Raw genomic sequence first — 13739 nt, 5'->3', positions numbered from 1 at the left:
GGTTAAGCCATGGGTGTTTTTAATGATGGTTTATGAAATAAATCCCGGTAGTCCAAAGGGATGGTTTACAGTTCACAGCAAAATACATAACTACGAAGCCCAAACTTAATAAAATATATTACTCTTTGTTGTAATGACGAGGCAGTCAAGTTGTTTGATCATGAACAACTGAATCATGATGATCTTTATTGGAGTCTAGTCTTGCATTTATACACATTTTTAATTATCCTCCATCATTGGTTAACTTTGGTTACTGCTTAACTTTCGTTACTGTTTACCACAGTAATCCATACAATTAATTATCTCTAGTTAAAATCTAACATATGTTTACTTCCTCTCTCTAATCCTCCTTTAGATTAGTGACTTTGTTTACCTGAGTTGTATCTGCTTGGAAACATTCTTTATCTGAGGTTTGCCATCCGAGATTGGAACATTCCTGCAATTACAACTCTACAGCTCTTTACAGCATATATAAGCCTATCAGATGCATTCCTTTTGGAAAATTCCAGATGTGTTTTTAAGGTATAATTTGGGGCCTGGAAGATTAAAATGGTTGGGTTTGGATGACTTTAAGATAGTATATCTGGCTATTTAACAAACTGGCTGCATGAAAGTAATGCCTAATCATCTGGAATTCTTTCTGTTATCAGATTTTTATGACAGTAGGTTGATAGAAAGACAGCGTGCAAAGTTAGGGGCTGAGCCTATTCCTACAAATAATAAACCTTATTGTTATTATTGTGCTAAAACATTTGTTACCTAATCAAGGATCATAATGCTTTTTGGAAAACAGGTCATAATGCTTTTTGGAAAAATCAAATCAAGAACAGCGAATGCAGACTTTACAACCAATGACAGTTCCAATCCATTAAAATCAAAGCCCCGGGTCAGGGAACAGAAATGAAACAATCCAATAGCTGGCAAGGCCCAAATTAAATTGGCACAAAAAGATCTCCCTCGATATTTTTAGAACCACATGAAGGAAGGGACCAGACAGAGCAGTAGATTTCACAACTTTAACCAATCACAAAGAAAGTCATCTTACCCCATCCTTGCTGGCTAAACTTCAGACCATGGAATCCTGGATGAATTTCAGAGATCGCATACACAGCTTGTGTTAAACTAGAGTTTTCTCACCTTGGTTGGTTAATTAAACCACAGTTGGCTGTGTCCACAAATTACATTGTCACAAACATGGTTTATGATAGGATATAAGAAAGGCATTATACAACACATTAAAGTCACACCAAATAAACAAAGATAAAGTTCAGTGCAGTGTTTTTCAACCTTACCAACTTTAAACGTATGGACCTCAACTCCCAGAATTGAGTAAGGAATTCTGAGAGTTGAAGTCCACACATCTTAGAGTTGCAAACAATGTTTGAAAAATATTGCAGTGGGTCATCCTGTTTACTCACAACAGCTGAAGTCACCCCATCAGGGATAATCTGGAAGAAAGGAAATTAGAAGCCAACTAATAAAAAGGCAAACTATTTTATGATAAAAGAAGTTAGGGCTGGTCCATGCCATCAATCCGATTGAAAAAGGCAGGAAAAACTACTGCACCAAATGGTGAATGTGCATCAATCAATCGATCAATCAATCAATCAGTTGGCTCAACATTTTGAACCGAATTGACTTTAAACTTGGTATCCCTCAAGTATGAACAGTTTTTGCGACTCTCTCTCTGATTTCCTTGCAAATTGAGGCACTGAATCAACTCTGCAGGAAAAAAACAAAACCTGTTTATTAACCATCATCACCTTCGCTCAAGTGAAGATCACAGTTCAAAACTATTGCAGAAAGTTAACAGGTAAAGAAAAGGATAGGGCGATAAAGATGATCAGGTTGTCAGAGGTGTGTACATATTTTCCACAAAACCCCTGTTAAATTAGATTAGGAAAATTCCAAAGTTTCCAGCAATGCATAACAGAAATCTATAGGCTATATTTAATTTAAAGAGGGATGGGCAGAAGGCAGAGACAAGTGGAATGAGCCTGAATTTTTTTTTAAAATATTGATCCTGCCTTTATTGTTTTTATAAATACCTCAAGGCAGTGAACCTCTTTAATACTCTTTCCTCCTATTATTTTCCCCACAACAATAACCTTGTGAAGTGAATTGAGCTGAGAGTGAACGACTGGCCTAAAATCACTCAGCTGTCTTTCATGCCTGAGGCCGGACTAGAACTCTCAGTCACCTGGTGAATGGCCCAAGGACACACAGCCAGCATTCATGGCTAAGATGGAACTAGAATTCATTTCCTGTTTGCTAGACTGATGCCTTAGCCTTTAGACCAAACAGATGTCAAAGATTTGACAGTATTTAATAGTTACAGCTACTTAGAAGTGCAATGTGGAGAGTCCAAAAGTGTTGGTCTCAAAGCAGATGTTGTTATTATTATTATTTTTTGGGGTGATTATTCCACTGATTTAAGGCAGAGGTCTCCAAACTTGGCAACTTTAAGACTTGGGAATTGAAGTCCACATGTCTTAAAGTTGCCAAGTTTGGGGACCCCTGATTTAAGGGATTCTTAGAATGGAAGCCAATGAGTTTAGTGACTGACTTTTCCTGTACAAACCGTAGCTTTTACTCAAGTTTTTTTTCCAGGTGACTCATGTTTTCCATCTCTCCCACGGTACACACTTCTGTTGACCCTGATGCTCCATTAACCCTGTTCACCTCCTCGCTCTCCCAAGCCTGTCAACATTTCCTCAGTATGGCACTTTCTGCACAACAACATAAGGTCTACCTTTTGCACAGCCCTAAAGTAGGATGAGAGGTGGTATAAGAAGCGAAGAAAAACAGCTTCTCCTCAACTCCTAGGAGGTATCATTTGCTGTACCCATCTGGACCTACTCTATTTTGCCCGTATCATTGCTCCATCTTCTGTGGCCCACAGTAAACATTGCAAGGTCTTCTCGTACAAGACCTTGCCACATGGCTTTATCCAACGTGAACTGCTTTTCTCTCTGAAAAGCAACAAGGGATCTACAATCAGGGGTGGGATTCTACTGGTTCGCACCGGTTCATGCGAACCGGATGTTAAAGTTACAGCTGGCTCATCGAACCAGTATTTCAACGGACCAGCTGGCCCCTCCCCTCTCACCCCTCCCCTCCCAAGAGTCTCCACGCAGTCCATTATCAATGGAGGTAAGTGCAGGGTCCATTCAGGGGCTCTGGGAGGGGGAAAACTGGGCCTTCTGGAAGTCTGGAAACAGGCTTGTTTCCGGCTTCCAGAAGGCCCCTGAGCCCGGGGGAGGCTGTTTTCACCCTCCCAGAGACCCAGGGGAGGCTGTTTTCGCCCTCTCAAGGGTCCGAAAGCCCCCCGGACTCTGGAGGCCCACCGGAAACAGGAAGTTCTGGTAGACTCCACCCACCATGGCCATGCCCACCCAGCAACTGGGCAGCGAACCGGTTGCTGGGATTTTTGCATCCCACCCCTGCCTACAATCCTAAGTAGAGAATACATCTGTAGCCTCCCAGAACTGTACATTTGGAAGGATCAGCTGGTTCAATCCTTCGCCAATGGACAGGAAGTTGCTGTGCAACTTCCTCTTAAAAACTTCCAGAGATGGAGAACCACCTTCATGGATACATCCTTCCACTGTTGTACAACTCTCGCGACCATTACGTTTCCCCTTATAACTTTAGTCCTTAATGTGTTGAATAGGGTTACTCTCAACTCAGAGTATGTAGAAACTCACCCTCAGGCCTAGTAGAACTAGGATATGTTAGAACCGGGATGCTTTCGACCCAAACCTTTTATTAGGCTCGCACAAAACTAATCATGCGGCTGGTTGACTTACAGCTTTGTGGGATGTAGAAACTCCGCCACTGCAGCTTAGTCAATTGAGTACAGTTACAAAATAAGGACGCAACCGGCTGTGCCTTCCAAAGAAGGAAACAACCATGCAGAAGGAATGTGATAAGTAGAATGAAAGCACAATAGCTCTCATGTAGCAACCAGCAATTAGTAGTGTACTCCGAGACTGGCTGGGGTTGAGATTGAGGTAGTGGAATTACTGAGACTGGATTCATTTGTTGTTGTTCAGTCGCTAAGTCATGTCCGACTCTTCATGACTCCATGGACCACAGCCCTCCTGCCCTCCACTATCTTCCAGAGTTTGCCTAAATTCATGTTCATTGCACCGATGACACTATCTGGCCATCTCCTCCTCGGCTGTCTCCATCTCCGTTTACCTTCCATCTTTCCCAACCTAAGCGTGTTTTCCAGTGAGTCCTCTCTTCTCATTTGGTGGCCACCAGAGGTGGCATTCAGCAGGTTCTGACCAGTTCTGGAGAATCAGTAGCGGAAATTTTCAACGTTTTGGAGAACCGGTAAATCCCACCTCTGACTGGCCCTCTCCCCCCATCTATTCTCCGCCTCCCGAGTCCCAGCTGGTTGGCTGGGCCTTCTTTTGTTGCCCTGCACAGGAGAACGGAGCTGGAAAGCAGGTTAATTGGGTGGGAAGGGAATGGAGATTTTGCAGTAACCTTCTCCTGCCACGCCACACCACCAAACCACGCCCACAGAACACCACGCACACCAAGCTATGCCCACAGCTGATTGGCTGGGTCTTCTTTGGTTGCCCTGTGCAGGAGAATGGAGCTGGAAAGCAGATTAGTAGGGTGGGAATGGAGATTTTACAGTATCCTTCCCCTGCCACGCCCACCAAGCCATGCCCACCAAGCCACACCCACAGAACCGGTAGTAACATTTTTTGAATCCAACCACTGGTGGCCACAGGATCAGCTTCAGGATCTGTCCTTCCAAAGGACAGTCGGGGTTGAACTGATCGGATCTCCCTTCGGTCCAAGAACATTCGAGAGTCTTCTTCTCCAGCACCACTGGATTCACACCGTGGCCTTAATTTGACCAGTACATTAATCTATCACCTGAGTTTTCAGACTACTTATGCATTCCCCCTGGTCAGTTGGTCACTAGGGAAGGACAAGAACAACATGTTCTCCACCCATGAGAATTTCCTCCCAATTCTTTTTTTTCCCTGGGAGAAATTTCTAAAGCTGAATTCTTTTTATCAGATTGACTTAAGAATCGGTAAGAAGAAGAAAAAAAAGCCTCAATCCAGCCCTACTTATTACTCTTCCTACATTGGCCCATTATCATGGTTTCTCAAACGTCCACTGAAATTGAGAAGATTGCTTGCTTGGAGATTTGCAATTACGTGTCGCGTTGATACTATTGTATGTTCCATCGCTGCCTAAGAAACCCACTTTGCAAGAATCCGAGGTCATTCAGATTAAAAAAAACTAGGGCCTTGCATTTGGAATTCCCTGACGTCTACAGTGGAAACATTTCTGGCAGGAATTTGCTATCCTGTTCCAGGTCTCGCACATTGTTGAACTTCTTCACAAGTAAAGAAAAACACGATCCAATCTTTCCTCCCCCTTCAAACACAGGGGCCACAATCAGGTTGTCTAGTAGGTTTTTCTGAATGGAGGGGGATCACTTACCATATTTGGATAAGTTGCCAAGAACAATTAGAGCGTTGTGATTGTTTAAGTGTGTGTGTGTGTGTGTCCAAAATCAGAGAGGATGTAGAAGTATGTAGAGAGGATGTAGAAGCATCCACCGTGGACACATTTCTTCTCGTACATTTTGCACGTAGTGTGAAATAAAACCTACCAGGTTATGACTTAATTCTCTTCTCAAGATGCAATCCAAACATTTGGTTTTTATGAAGCATGTTTCATTTGACTTGGGTGTCAATTACTTCAGAGTAAACATATTCTGGGTGATCTTATTAATCTTCAGCAATTTTTCCTTCTCATGGTGCAACCACGTTGGCCAACTAGCAAAACAGGTTGCATACAGGGATTCATAGCAGATTCAACCGTGTGAGCTGCAGTGTCATTTCTTTTCACTCAAAATTAGATTGAAACCCAAGGTCACAATGAAGAAAATCCAGACCCGACCAGAGAGTTATGACATATTATTGGTAACAACATATAAACCGTTTCCAGAGGAAGAAACATGTTACATTTCTTCTCCTGTGAACATTTGCATAAGGATAAGTTTTGGCAACAACCGTACTACAACAAGCAAATTATCTCCCAAATGCTGTTTAATTTCCTGCCATTTGCAACCTGCCCAGCCAGTTTCCAACAACCAGAGTCAACGAGGGAAGCCAGATTCACTTAACAACTGTGACAAAAAAGTCATAAAATCGAGCACAATTCACAGCTTGCTTAGCCACATAAATTCTGTTCCTAATTATGCTTCTAAATCAAGGACTACCTGGATGGCTCCTGTCTCTCTTATTTGAGGCTCCAGACAACCTGTGAAGGCTCACCTACCTTACCAGATACAAGAAAGCTCAACGCTGCAAAAATAATTTCTTTGCTCAGTCTTCTCATCACTACTACATCTTTTCTCCGAGGTAGATTCAACATTCACAGGCAAGCCATCTTGCTGTCATTCTTCCTTACCTCGAAGTATTCCGTTTTCAGCATTCCCGCTATTTGCAACTGTGCTCAGGAGAAATTTATGGTAGCCCACCTGAGCTTGATATTAAAACACGGGGAGGAGGAGAGAGTTCTTATGTCTCGTACTAAAGATATTTAACTGCAACAAAATCCAATCCCTTACCTGGAGTTTTATGGCAGCAATATCTGTCTCACGTTATTGGGAAAGAAACATAGTTCCTTCTAGATAAAAGATGTAACATTAACTGCAGTTTAATTACCGCTGGATTGAACTACTCAGATAAAATTCATTGTCGTGAAGTTATGGCTTAAGAAGGGAATTGCTGGAGTTTTCAGGCCAAAGGCCCATTTCAAAATCCTCTAGAAACTGGATTTCAGAGTCTCAAGGAAAGATCCATATAAAACCTGCAATGCAAGCATTCCATTTATGGAGACAGATGTAGGTGCTTTATTAGGTAATCACCTTTGTTCCTTCCTCCCCAGTTGCTGCTTGGAAATGTAGAGGCTTTTTAAAGCAGAAAGAAAAAGGCACCAATAGATTTAGTTACCAGGCATCAATTACACTTTTAAGTATTCCTTACAGAAGTTAACAATACCCGTAAACCAGCCTACAGGAAGCCCTGGAGGAAATTTCAGCTGTGGATCTGTGAATAGAAGAGATGCATAACCCCCCCCCCCCGCCCCGATTGGCTTAAAGTGAAACCAGGAAACTCAAGTCGAATTGTTAAGACTATGCAAAACCAATATTCCACCCCAGACAGTGGAGATCAGTTGTCCAAGGTGATCTGATTCTGAGTTAAATTAGTGCCAGCTTTAAAGATCAGCTTGTGCTATGGCATTTGAGACAGTCTGGACTCTTTGAAACAGAAGCAATCAGTCAGTTTTGTTGTCATCCTGGATGAAGGCAACAGAAAACCACTTCTGTATGAATTTGCCCACGAAACCCCCAGAAGTTAAACTTTTCAAAGGAGTTATATTTATATTAGTATAAGTAGTAGCATATTATGTTGCCAGAGATGGTAAACTTCCAAAGCACCTGAAGGCAGTATAAGAAACAATGGATGGGAACTAATCAAGGAGGAAACAAACCTAGAACTAAGGAAAATTTTTCTAACAGAATAATTAATCAGTGGAACAACTTGCCTCCAGAAGTTATGAATGCTCCAACACTGGATGTTTTAAGAAGAGATTGGTCTGAAATGGTGTTGGGTTTCCTGCCTAAACAGGGGGTTGGACTAGAAGACCTCCAAGGTCCCTTCCAACTCTATTATTCTGTTAAACCCATTCCCCTTTGAGATACATCTTCTCTTTTTAGAAAATAGTGTTAAGGACAGAAGGTACAATAAATCCAGAATCTAGGTTTTCAGAGCGGTCAATATTGACAATATTGACTATCTAAGGCCCATGTATTGTAATTATTATTCATATTACTAATTGCTAAGGTATATTCTTAAATTATGTTCATATAATAAATGCTTGAGGGTTGATGAACAACCTGCAACTTCTTGAAGAGTTGAAGAGTTTGGGGACTCCTGATCTAGAATGTCCTCATTTTTCCACTGTTCCACTTATTTCTCACCCCTTGTGCCCTTCGACCCTTCTTCTCTGGAGAACTGACCATGCCTGTTCCAATGTCTATGGAGATTCTCCATCATCCAGGTCGTGGTTGTCCCAATGATGCTTTTTCCAAAAGGCAACTGGGCTTTCTTGGGTTTTTTTTTTTCCTTTGAAAACATTTCACTTCTCATCCATGACGTTTCATCACTTCTTGGATGAAAAGTGAAACATTTTCAAAGAAAAACCAAGGAAGTCCAATACTTTTTTTGGGGGGGTGGGGGTGGGAAACCACCTTTGGAACATGCCTTTTCCTGGATTCTGCTGGCCACTTTCTGGGTGCAAGACATTGCCATTGAAGTAGACTCTCTTGTTCCTTCTGTAAATTCCAAAGAAATGAAGGTCTGTATTCCTAGTGTGCTACCATATCACATGTCAACCTTTATGACAGCTTAATTTAAATGACCCTGCATGGAATGGGATGTCCCATCTCTGATTTATAACCCAGCTTTGGTTTATGTTGCCATCAACTCCAAAGGCAAAGTTTGGATGTTGACCTGAAACCCTTCAGGTGCCTGATACTGGATTTATTTTTGCACTGAGCAAAGTCCTAACCGCAGCTTATCATAAATACATAATTTGCAATAGCTGCACCACAGGTTTCATCTGTGTGATGATCATAGTGCATCAGGAAGCCAAGGATATTTCTCCCCCCACCCCTCAAATGCTTTTGTTTACATCTTTATATGATTTTTTTATGATTTTATCACAATGGACCATCTTGATAATCTTTATTCATTGACATTGCTTCCCTGTGTCTGTCTGTATCGCTTCAGGTATTAATTTTCTGCACGCAAGGAAAGTACAGACTGTTCTGCTGTCTCTGGGCCCCTCATTCCGTTGTAAAGGATAATTTGATTTGGGCTTCAGATATGAGCATTGCAAATGAGAAATGGAGAATTCCTGTAAACATTTCCCTGCATATTTTTAGGAAATGCAGAAGGAGAGACAGAGAGAATTAAAATAATTCAAGGCTTGATGTTCTGCCTCTCTCAAACCAATGAGAAAAGTCCTAAGATACCAAGAAATCATTGAGACATCATCCTGTTCTTTGTACTAGCTTAGAGTGACTTTTAGTCTGATAATGATTGTCTGATATAAGCACTCAAGTTGTTGTTGTTTTTAAAGGTGCAGTACACAAATTTGAGGTGGTAACATTGAGTGGTTATCGTTTAATATAATTAATCTCCTGGGATCTGGAGGATATTCAGCTATTACTTGTCGGGGGTGGCAAGATCAAGAGAGGTTGGGCTGATTGCATTCATGTTTTCTGCAGCACGAAGCTGGCTATGGTTGGAGAAGAGAAGTCATTGGACTTCATGCTCTACTGTGCCAGGAATAAATTTCCCCCTTGAACAGCCGAATACCTGCAAAGAGCCATCAACCAAAGACAAACAAGAGGGACGCTATTGAGGTTGAATCAATTGGTGCACTGTAGCAACTGGGTTCGTAGGAAGGGCTTCTTTTTGACGTGGTGCCTGTTCAGTGGAGAGCATCGCTTCTTGGAGAGGTTTCAGTTTCTCATTTTGGGGATGATGGTGGAGGTGGGGATGAGGACAATAAAGCCTTTGTAGGGATAAAATGTGGCTGATGTAAGCTTGCGAGCAATGCCGAATTGAAGGAAGGCATTGAGGCACCAAGAGAAAAATCAAGAGGAGGAGGAGGAGGAGGAGGGAAGGGGAAGAGGAGGAGCAGGTGGTGGTGGAGGAGGAGGAAGGAGGAGGAGGAGGAGGAGGAGGGGAGGAGGAGGAGGAGGAGGGAGGAGGAGGAGGAGGAGGAGGAGGAGGAGGAGGAGGAGGAGGAGGAGGAGGTGGAGAAGAGGAGGAGGAAGAAGTGGTGGAGGAGGAGAAGGAGAAGGAGAAGGAGGAGGAGGAGAGGAGGAGAGGAGGAGGAGGAGGAGGGGAGGAGGAGGAGGAGGAGGAGGAGAGGAGGAGGAGGTGGAGAAGAGGAGGAGGAAGAAGTGGTGGAGGAGGAGAAGGAGAAGGAGAAGGAGGAGGAGGAGAGGAGGAGGAGAGGAGGAGGAGGAGGAGAGAGGAGGGAGGAGGAGGAGGAGGAGAGGAGGAGGAGGTGGAGAAGAGGAGGAGGAAGAAGTGGTGGAGGAGGAGAAGGAGAAGGAGAAGGAGGAGGAGGAGAGGAGGAGGAGAGGAGGAGGAGGAGGAGGAGAGAGGAGGAGGAGGAGGAGGAGGAGGAGGAGGAGGAGAGGAGGAGGAGGAGGAGAGGAGGAGGAGAGGTGGAGAAGAGGAGGAGGAAGAAGTGGTGGAGGAGGAGAAGGAGGAGGAGAAGGAGGAGGAGGAGAGGAGGAGGAGAGAGAGGAGGAGGAGGTAGAGAAGAGGAGGAGGTGGAGAGAGGAGGGGAGGAGAGGAAGGAGGAGAAGAAGAAGAGGAAGAGGAAGAAGAAGGAGGGAGGAGGAGGAGGAGGGAGGAGGAGGAGGAGGAGGAGAGGAGGAGGAGGAGGAGGAGAGGAGGAGGAGGTGGAGAAGAGGAGGAGGAAGAAGTGGTGGAGGAGGAGAAGGAGGAGGAGAAGGAGGAGGAGAGAGAGGAGAGGAGAGGAGGAGGAGGTAGAGAAGAGGAGGAGGTGGAGAAAGAGGAGGAGGAGGAGGAGGGAGAAGAAGAGGAAGAGAGGAAGAAGAAGGAGGAGGAGGAGGAGGAGGAGGAGGAGGAGGAGGAGGAGGAGGAGGAGGAGGAGGAGGAGGAGAAGGAGAAAGAAGGAGGAGGAGGAGGAGGAGGAGGAGGAGGAGGAGGAGGAGGAGGAGGAGGAGAAAGGAGAAAGGAGAAAGGAAAGAAGAAGAAGAAGAAGAAGAAGAAGAAGAAGAAGAAGAAGAAGAAGAAGAAGAAGAAGAAGAAGAAGAAGAAGAAGAAGAAGAAGAAGAAGAAGAAGAAGAAGAAGAAGAAGAAGAAGAAAACAATGTTGCTTAGAACTTTTGATGTTGCACTGCACTAAGCATTGGCTTAGCAGGTGACATAACCCCATACCTGGTGGCTTATGAACCATGTTTTATAGCAAGGGTCTTCAAACTTGGCGAATTTAAGACTTGTGGACTTCAACTCCCAGAATTCCTGAGCTAACCTGACTGCAGGAGGAATTCTGGGAGTTGAAGTCCACAAGTCTTAAAACTGTCAAGTTTGCAGACCCCTGTTTTATAGCTTAGCCTGCCTTTCACCAAGCCAGCTGCAGCACAAACCAGTAAAGCCAATCAACCCAATTGCTCTTTAACTGCACAGGGAAAGCTGTCCAGAGGACATTACACCCCCATAAAGTCCAAGAGGTATTTAAGTCCATTTTCAGCAAAAGGCCATTTACTGCTTTCACAAGGAGGCGAGACTAAATACCACTTAACAGAAGAAAACCAAAAACCCAAAAAAAACCTTGCAAATAAAAAGACCAGCTATTTTACTCCACAATTTTGTCCTCTGGAAGCTTTTCAAGGCACCAAGGCCGATTGTACTGTCATCTGTAATATTGCCTTCAAAGTTATCTATCACAAGGCATCTGTGTGACACTGGAACAAACAGGGTTTGGATTGTAACCAGAGAGTCCTTTTTCTCATTATATCTCGCAAACAAAAGCCTTCACATCATATCTGGAGGAAAACAAGCTTCCTTTTGCCTTCCCCATTAATAATGGCAGGGAGACAACTTTCTTTTCATCTGCCAATAGCTAAGAGTTGGCATAAGCTAAAATAGGGTGTTTTTTTTCCTCTTTCCCTCTATTTTTAAATAGTGGCTTTGAAAGCAAACGGGTGTTTAACTGTGAAGAAGACTGACCTAACTTAGGACTGTCCCTTTCAGGTTTTATTTTGAGGATAAAGGACCACAAGAAACTGGAAGAATCAGCCCTTGGAGGGATCCAACCCGAATGAGCCCCTGGGCAGAAAACAAGCGTGAGACTTCCTGATCATAAGTCTCCCTTTCTCCTTCAGTTCTTTTAAAATAGCATTCATTATGATACCTGGAGATTCAGCATCTGCTACGATGACGCATGTGTATATTTCATCTCTGGCAACGCATAGCTATAAATCCAGCATATTTTCTTTCTCTTTAGTCCAGTTGGGGCTCGAGCAGGACAGAAAACCAAGGAGATTTACTTACCCTTCTTGTAAATGGCTAGGACTTGCTGGGATCCCATGGTTGGGTCTTAAATTTTGCAAATAAATGGACCCAGATTGAAATTTTTAAGACCCAATCTCCCCACAGAGCATAGGAAAAGGTCAGCCAGAAGATGGTTGATCAAAAATAACCGATCTAGAGAGAGAGAGAGAGGGACAGGAAAGTTCAAGGGGTGAAATAGATGGCTGGTTCTATATCAGCAGAATTCATTGTAATATTTAAATGAGAAGAGGTGGGCAATCCGTTTGTGCCTATGTCTGCCTCCCCTAGAAACCGCCCACTTATTAGTCCGAGCCGATCCAATCCTGGAAGGCAGCAGGAAGTGGAGGTGGAGGAATCACAGCTTTTAAAAGAGACTCATGGCTTCTGATGTCATTAGGAATGAATAAGAGTGCACCAACAGTGGGTAAAAAGGAAGGAAGGAAGGAAGGAAGGAAGGAAGGAAGGAAGGAAGGAAGGAAGGAAGGAAGGAAGGAAGGAAGGAAGGAGAAACAGAGAGAGAAGAAATAGGGAGGGAGGGAGGAAGGAGAAATAGGAGGAGAGAAGAAATAGGGAAGGAAGAAAGGAAGGAAGGGGGAAGAGGAAATGGAGGGAGGAAGAAGAAATGGGGAAGGAAAGAAGGAGAAAGAGGGAGGGAGAACAAATAAGGCAGGCAGGCAGGCAGGCAGGCAGGCAGGCAGGCTGGCAGGAAGGAAGGAAGGAAGGAAGGAAGGAAGGAAGGAAGGAAGGAAGGAAGGAAGGAAGGAAGGAAGGAGGAGAAACACAGAGAGAAGAAATAGGGAAGGAAGGAAGGAGAAAGATGGAGGGGAGAAGAAATAGGGAAGGAAGAAAGGAGAAACACAGAGAGAAGAAATAATGAGGGAGAGAGGAGAAATAGGGAGAGAGAAGAAATAGAGAAGGAAGGAAAGGGGAAGGGGAAACAGGGAAGGAGGAAGAAGAAATGGGGAATGAAGGAAGGAAAGAAGGAAGGAAGGAAGGAAGGAAGGAAGGAAGGAAGGAAGGAAGGAAGGAAGGAAGGAAGGAAGGAAGGAAGGAAGGAAGGAAGGAAGGATGGATCTCTGGCTGTCTCAGGGCTGTATGCAATAAAATGAAAATAAAATAAAAAAATCAATGTGTGCTAAGAAAGAAACAGCAATGAGAGTGAAGCGTCTGTGCTGAGCAGACCAGATCAACAGTCAGCAGCAATTTATTGCACACTGAAGTTTGCCCGGGTCACTTTTAAAAAAAATATACAGTTTTATTAGGTGATAAAATAAGAGCAGGTCTCTGTGTAGTTGGTTGGATATTGCAGGGGTGGGTTCTCATCCTTGGCAGCTTAAAGAACTTCGACTCCAAGAATTCTGGAAACCAAAGACCAGACTCCTTCAAGTTGCCAAGATTGGGAAAACATTGGGGTAGGAGGTTAGTCCAAAGTTCCCAGGGATGTAATACCAAGACTCTAGATGGGTATATTAGAAGCCAGGAGAGGATAAGGCAGACACGAAGCCACAGGGGGAAAACTCATTATTGCTTTCATCTCGTGGGAACAGGGAGAAGCGTAATTTTCTCCACTTGTAGAAAAGTGAGTTC

At 43.7% G+C, this 13739-nt stretch overlaps 1 protein-coding gene and 1 long non-coding RNA gene across 2 annotated transcripts in view; one reads left to right on the top strand and one right to left on the bottom strand.

Annotated features, from left to right (window-relative positions):
• Nucleotides 1-12338, bottom strand: part of MAPK6 (mitogen-activated protein kinase 6) — a 31667-nt gene extending 19329 nt beyond the window's left edge. Inside the window, exon 1 of the mRNA XM_087972889.1 lies at nucleotides 12153-12338. The gene's annotated coding sequence lies outside the window, so the exon portion shown is untranslated. The remainder of the gene's footprint in view (nucleotides 1-12152) is intronic.
• LOC148129694 (uncharacterized) overlaps nucleotides 1-13739 on the top strand; it is a 39096-nt gene that overhangs the window by 4673 nt on the left and 20684 nt on the right. The gene's annotated exons all lie outside the window — the stretch shown is intronic.

This window comes from Notechis scutatus, chromosome 11, assembly GCF_049901735.1.
Source record: "Notechis scutatus isolate UNSWTSFEM ecotype Mainland chromosome 11, rNotScu1.2, whole genome shotgun sequence".
NCBI lineage: Eukaryota > Metazoa > Chordata > Lepidosauria > Squamata > Elapidae > Notechis > Notechis scutatus.
This window is presented reverse-complemented; position numbering and strand designations above follow the sequence as displayed.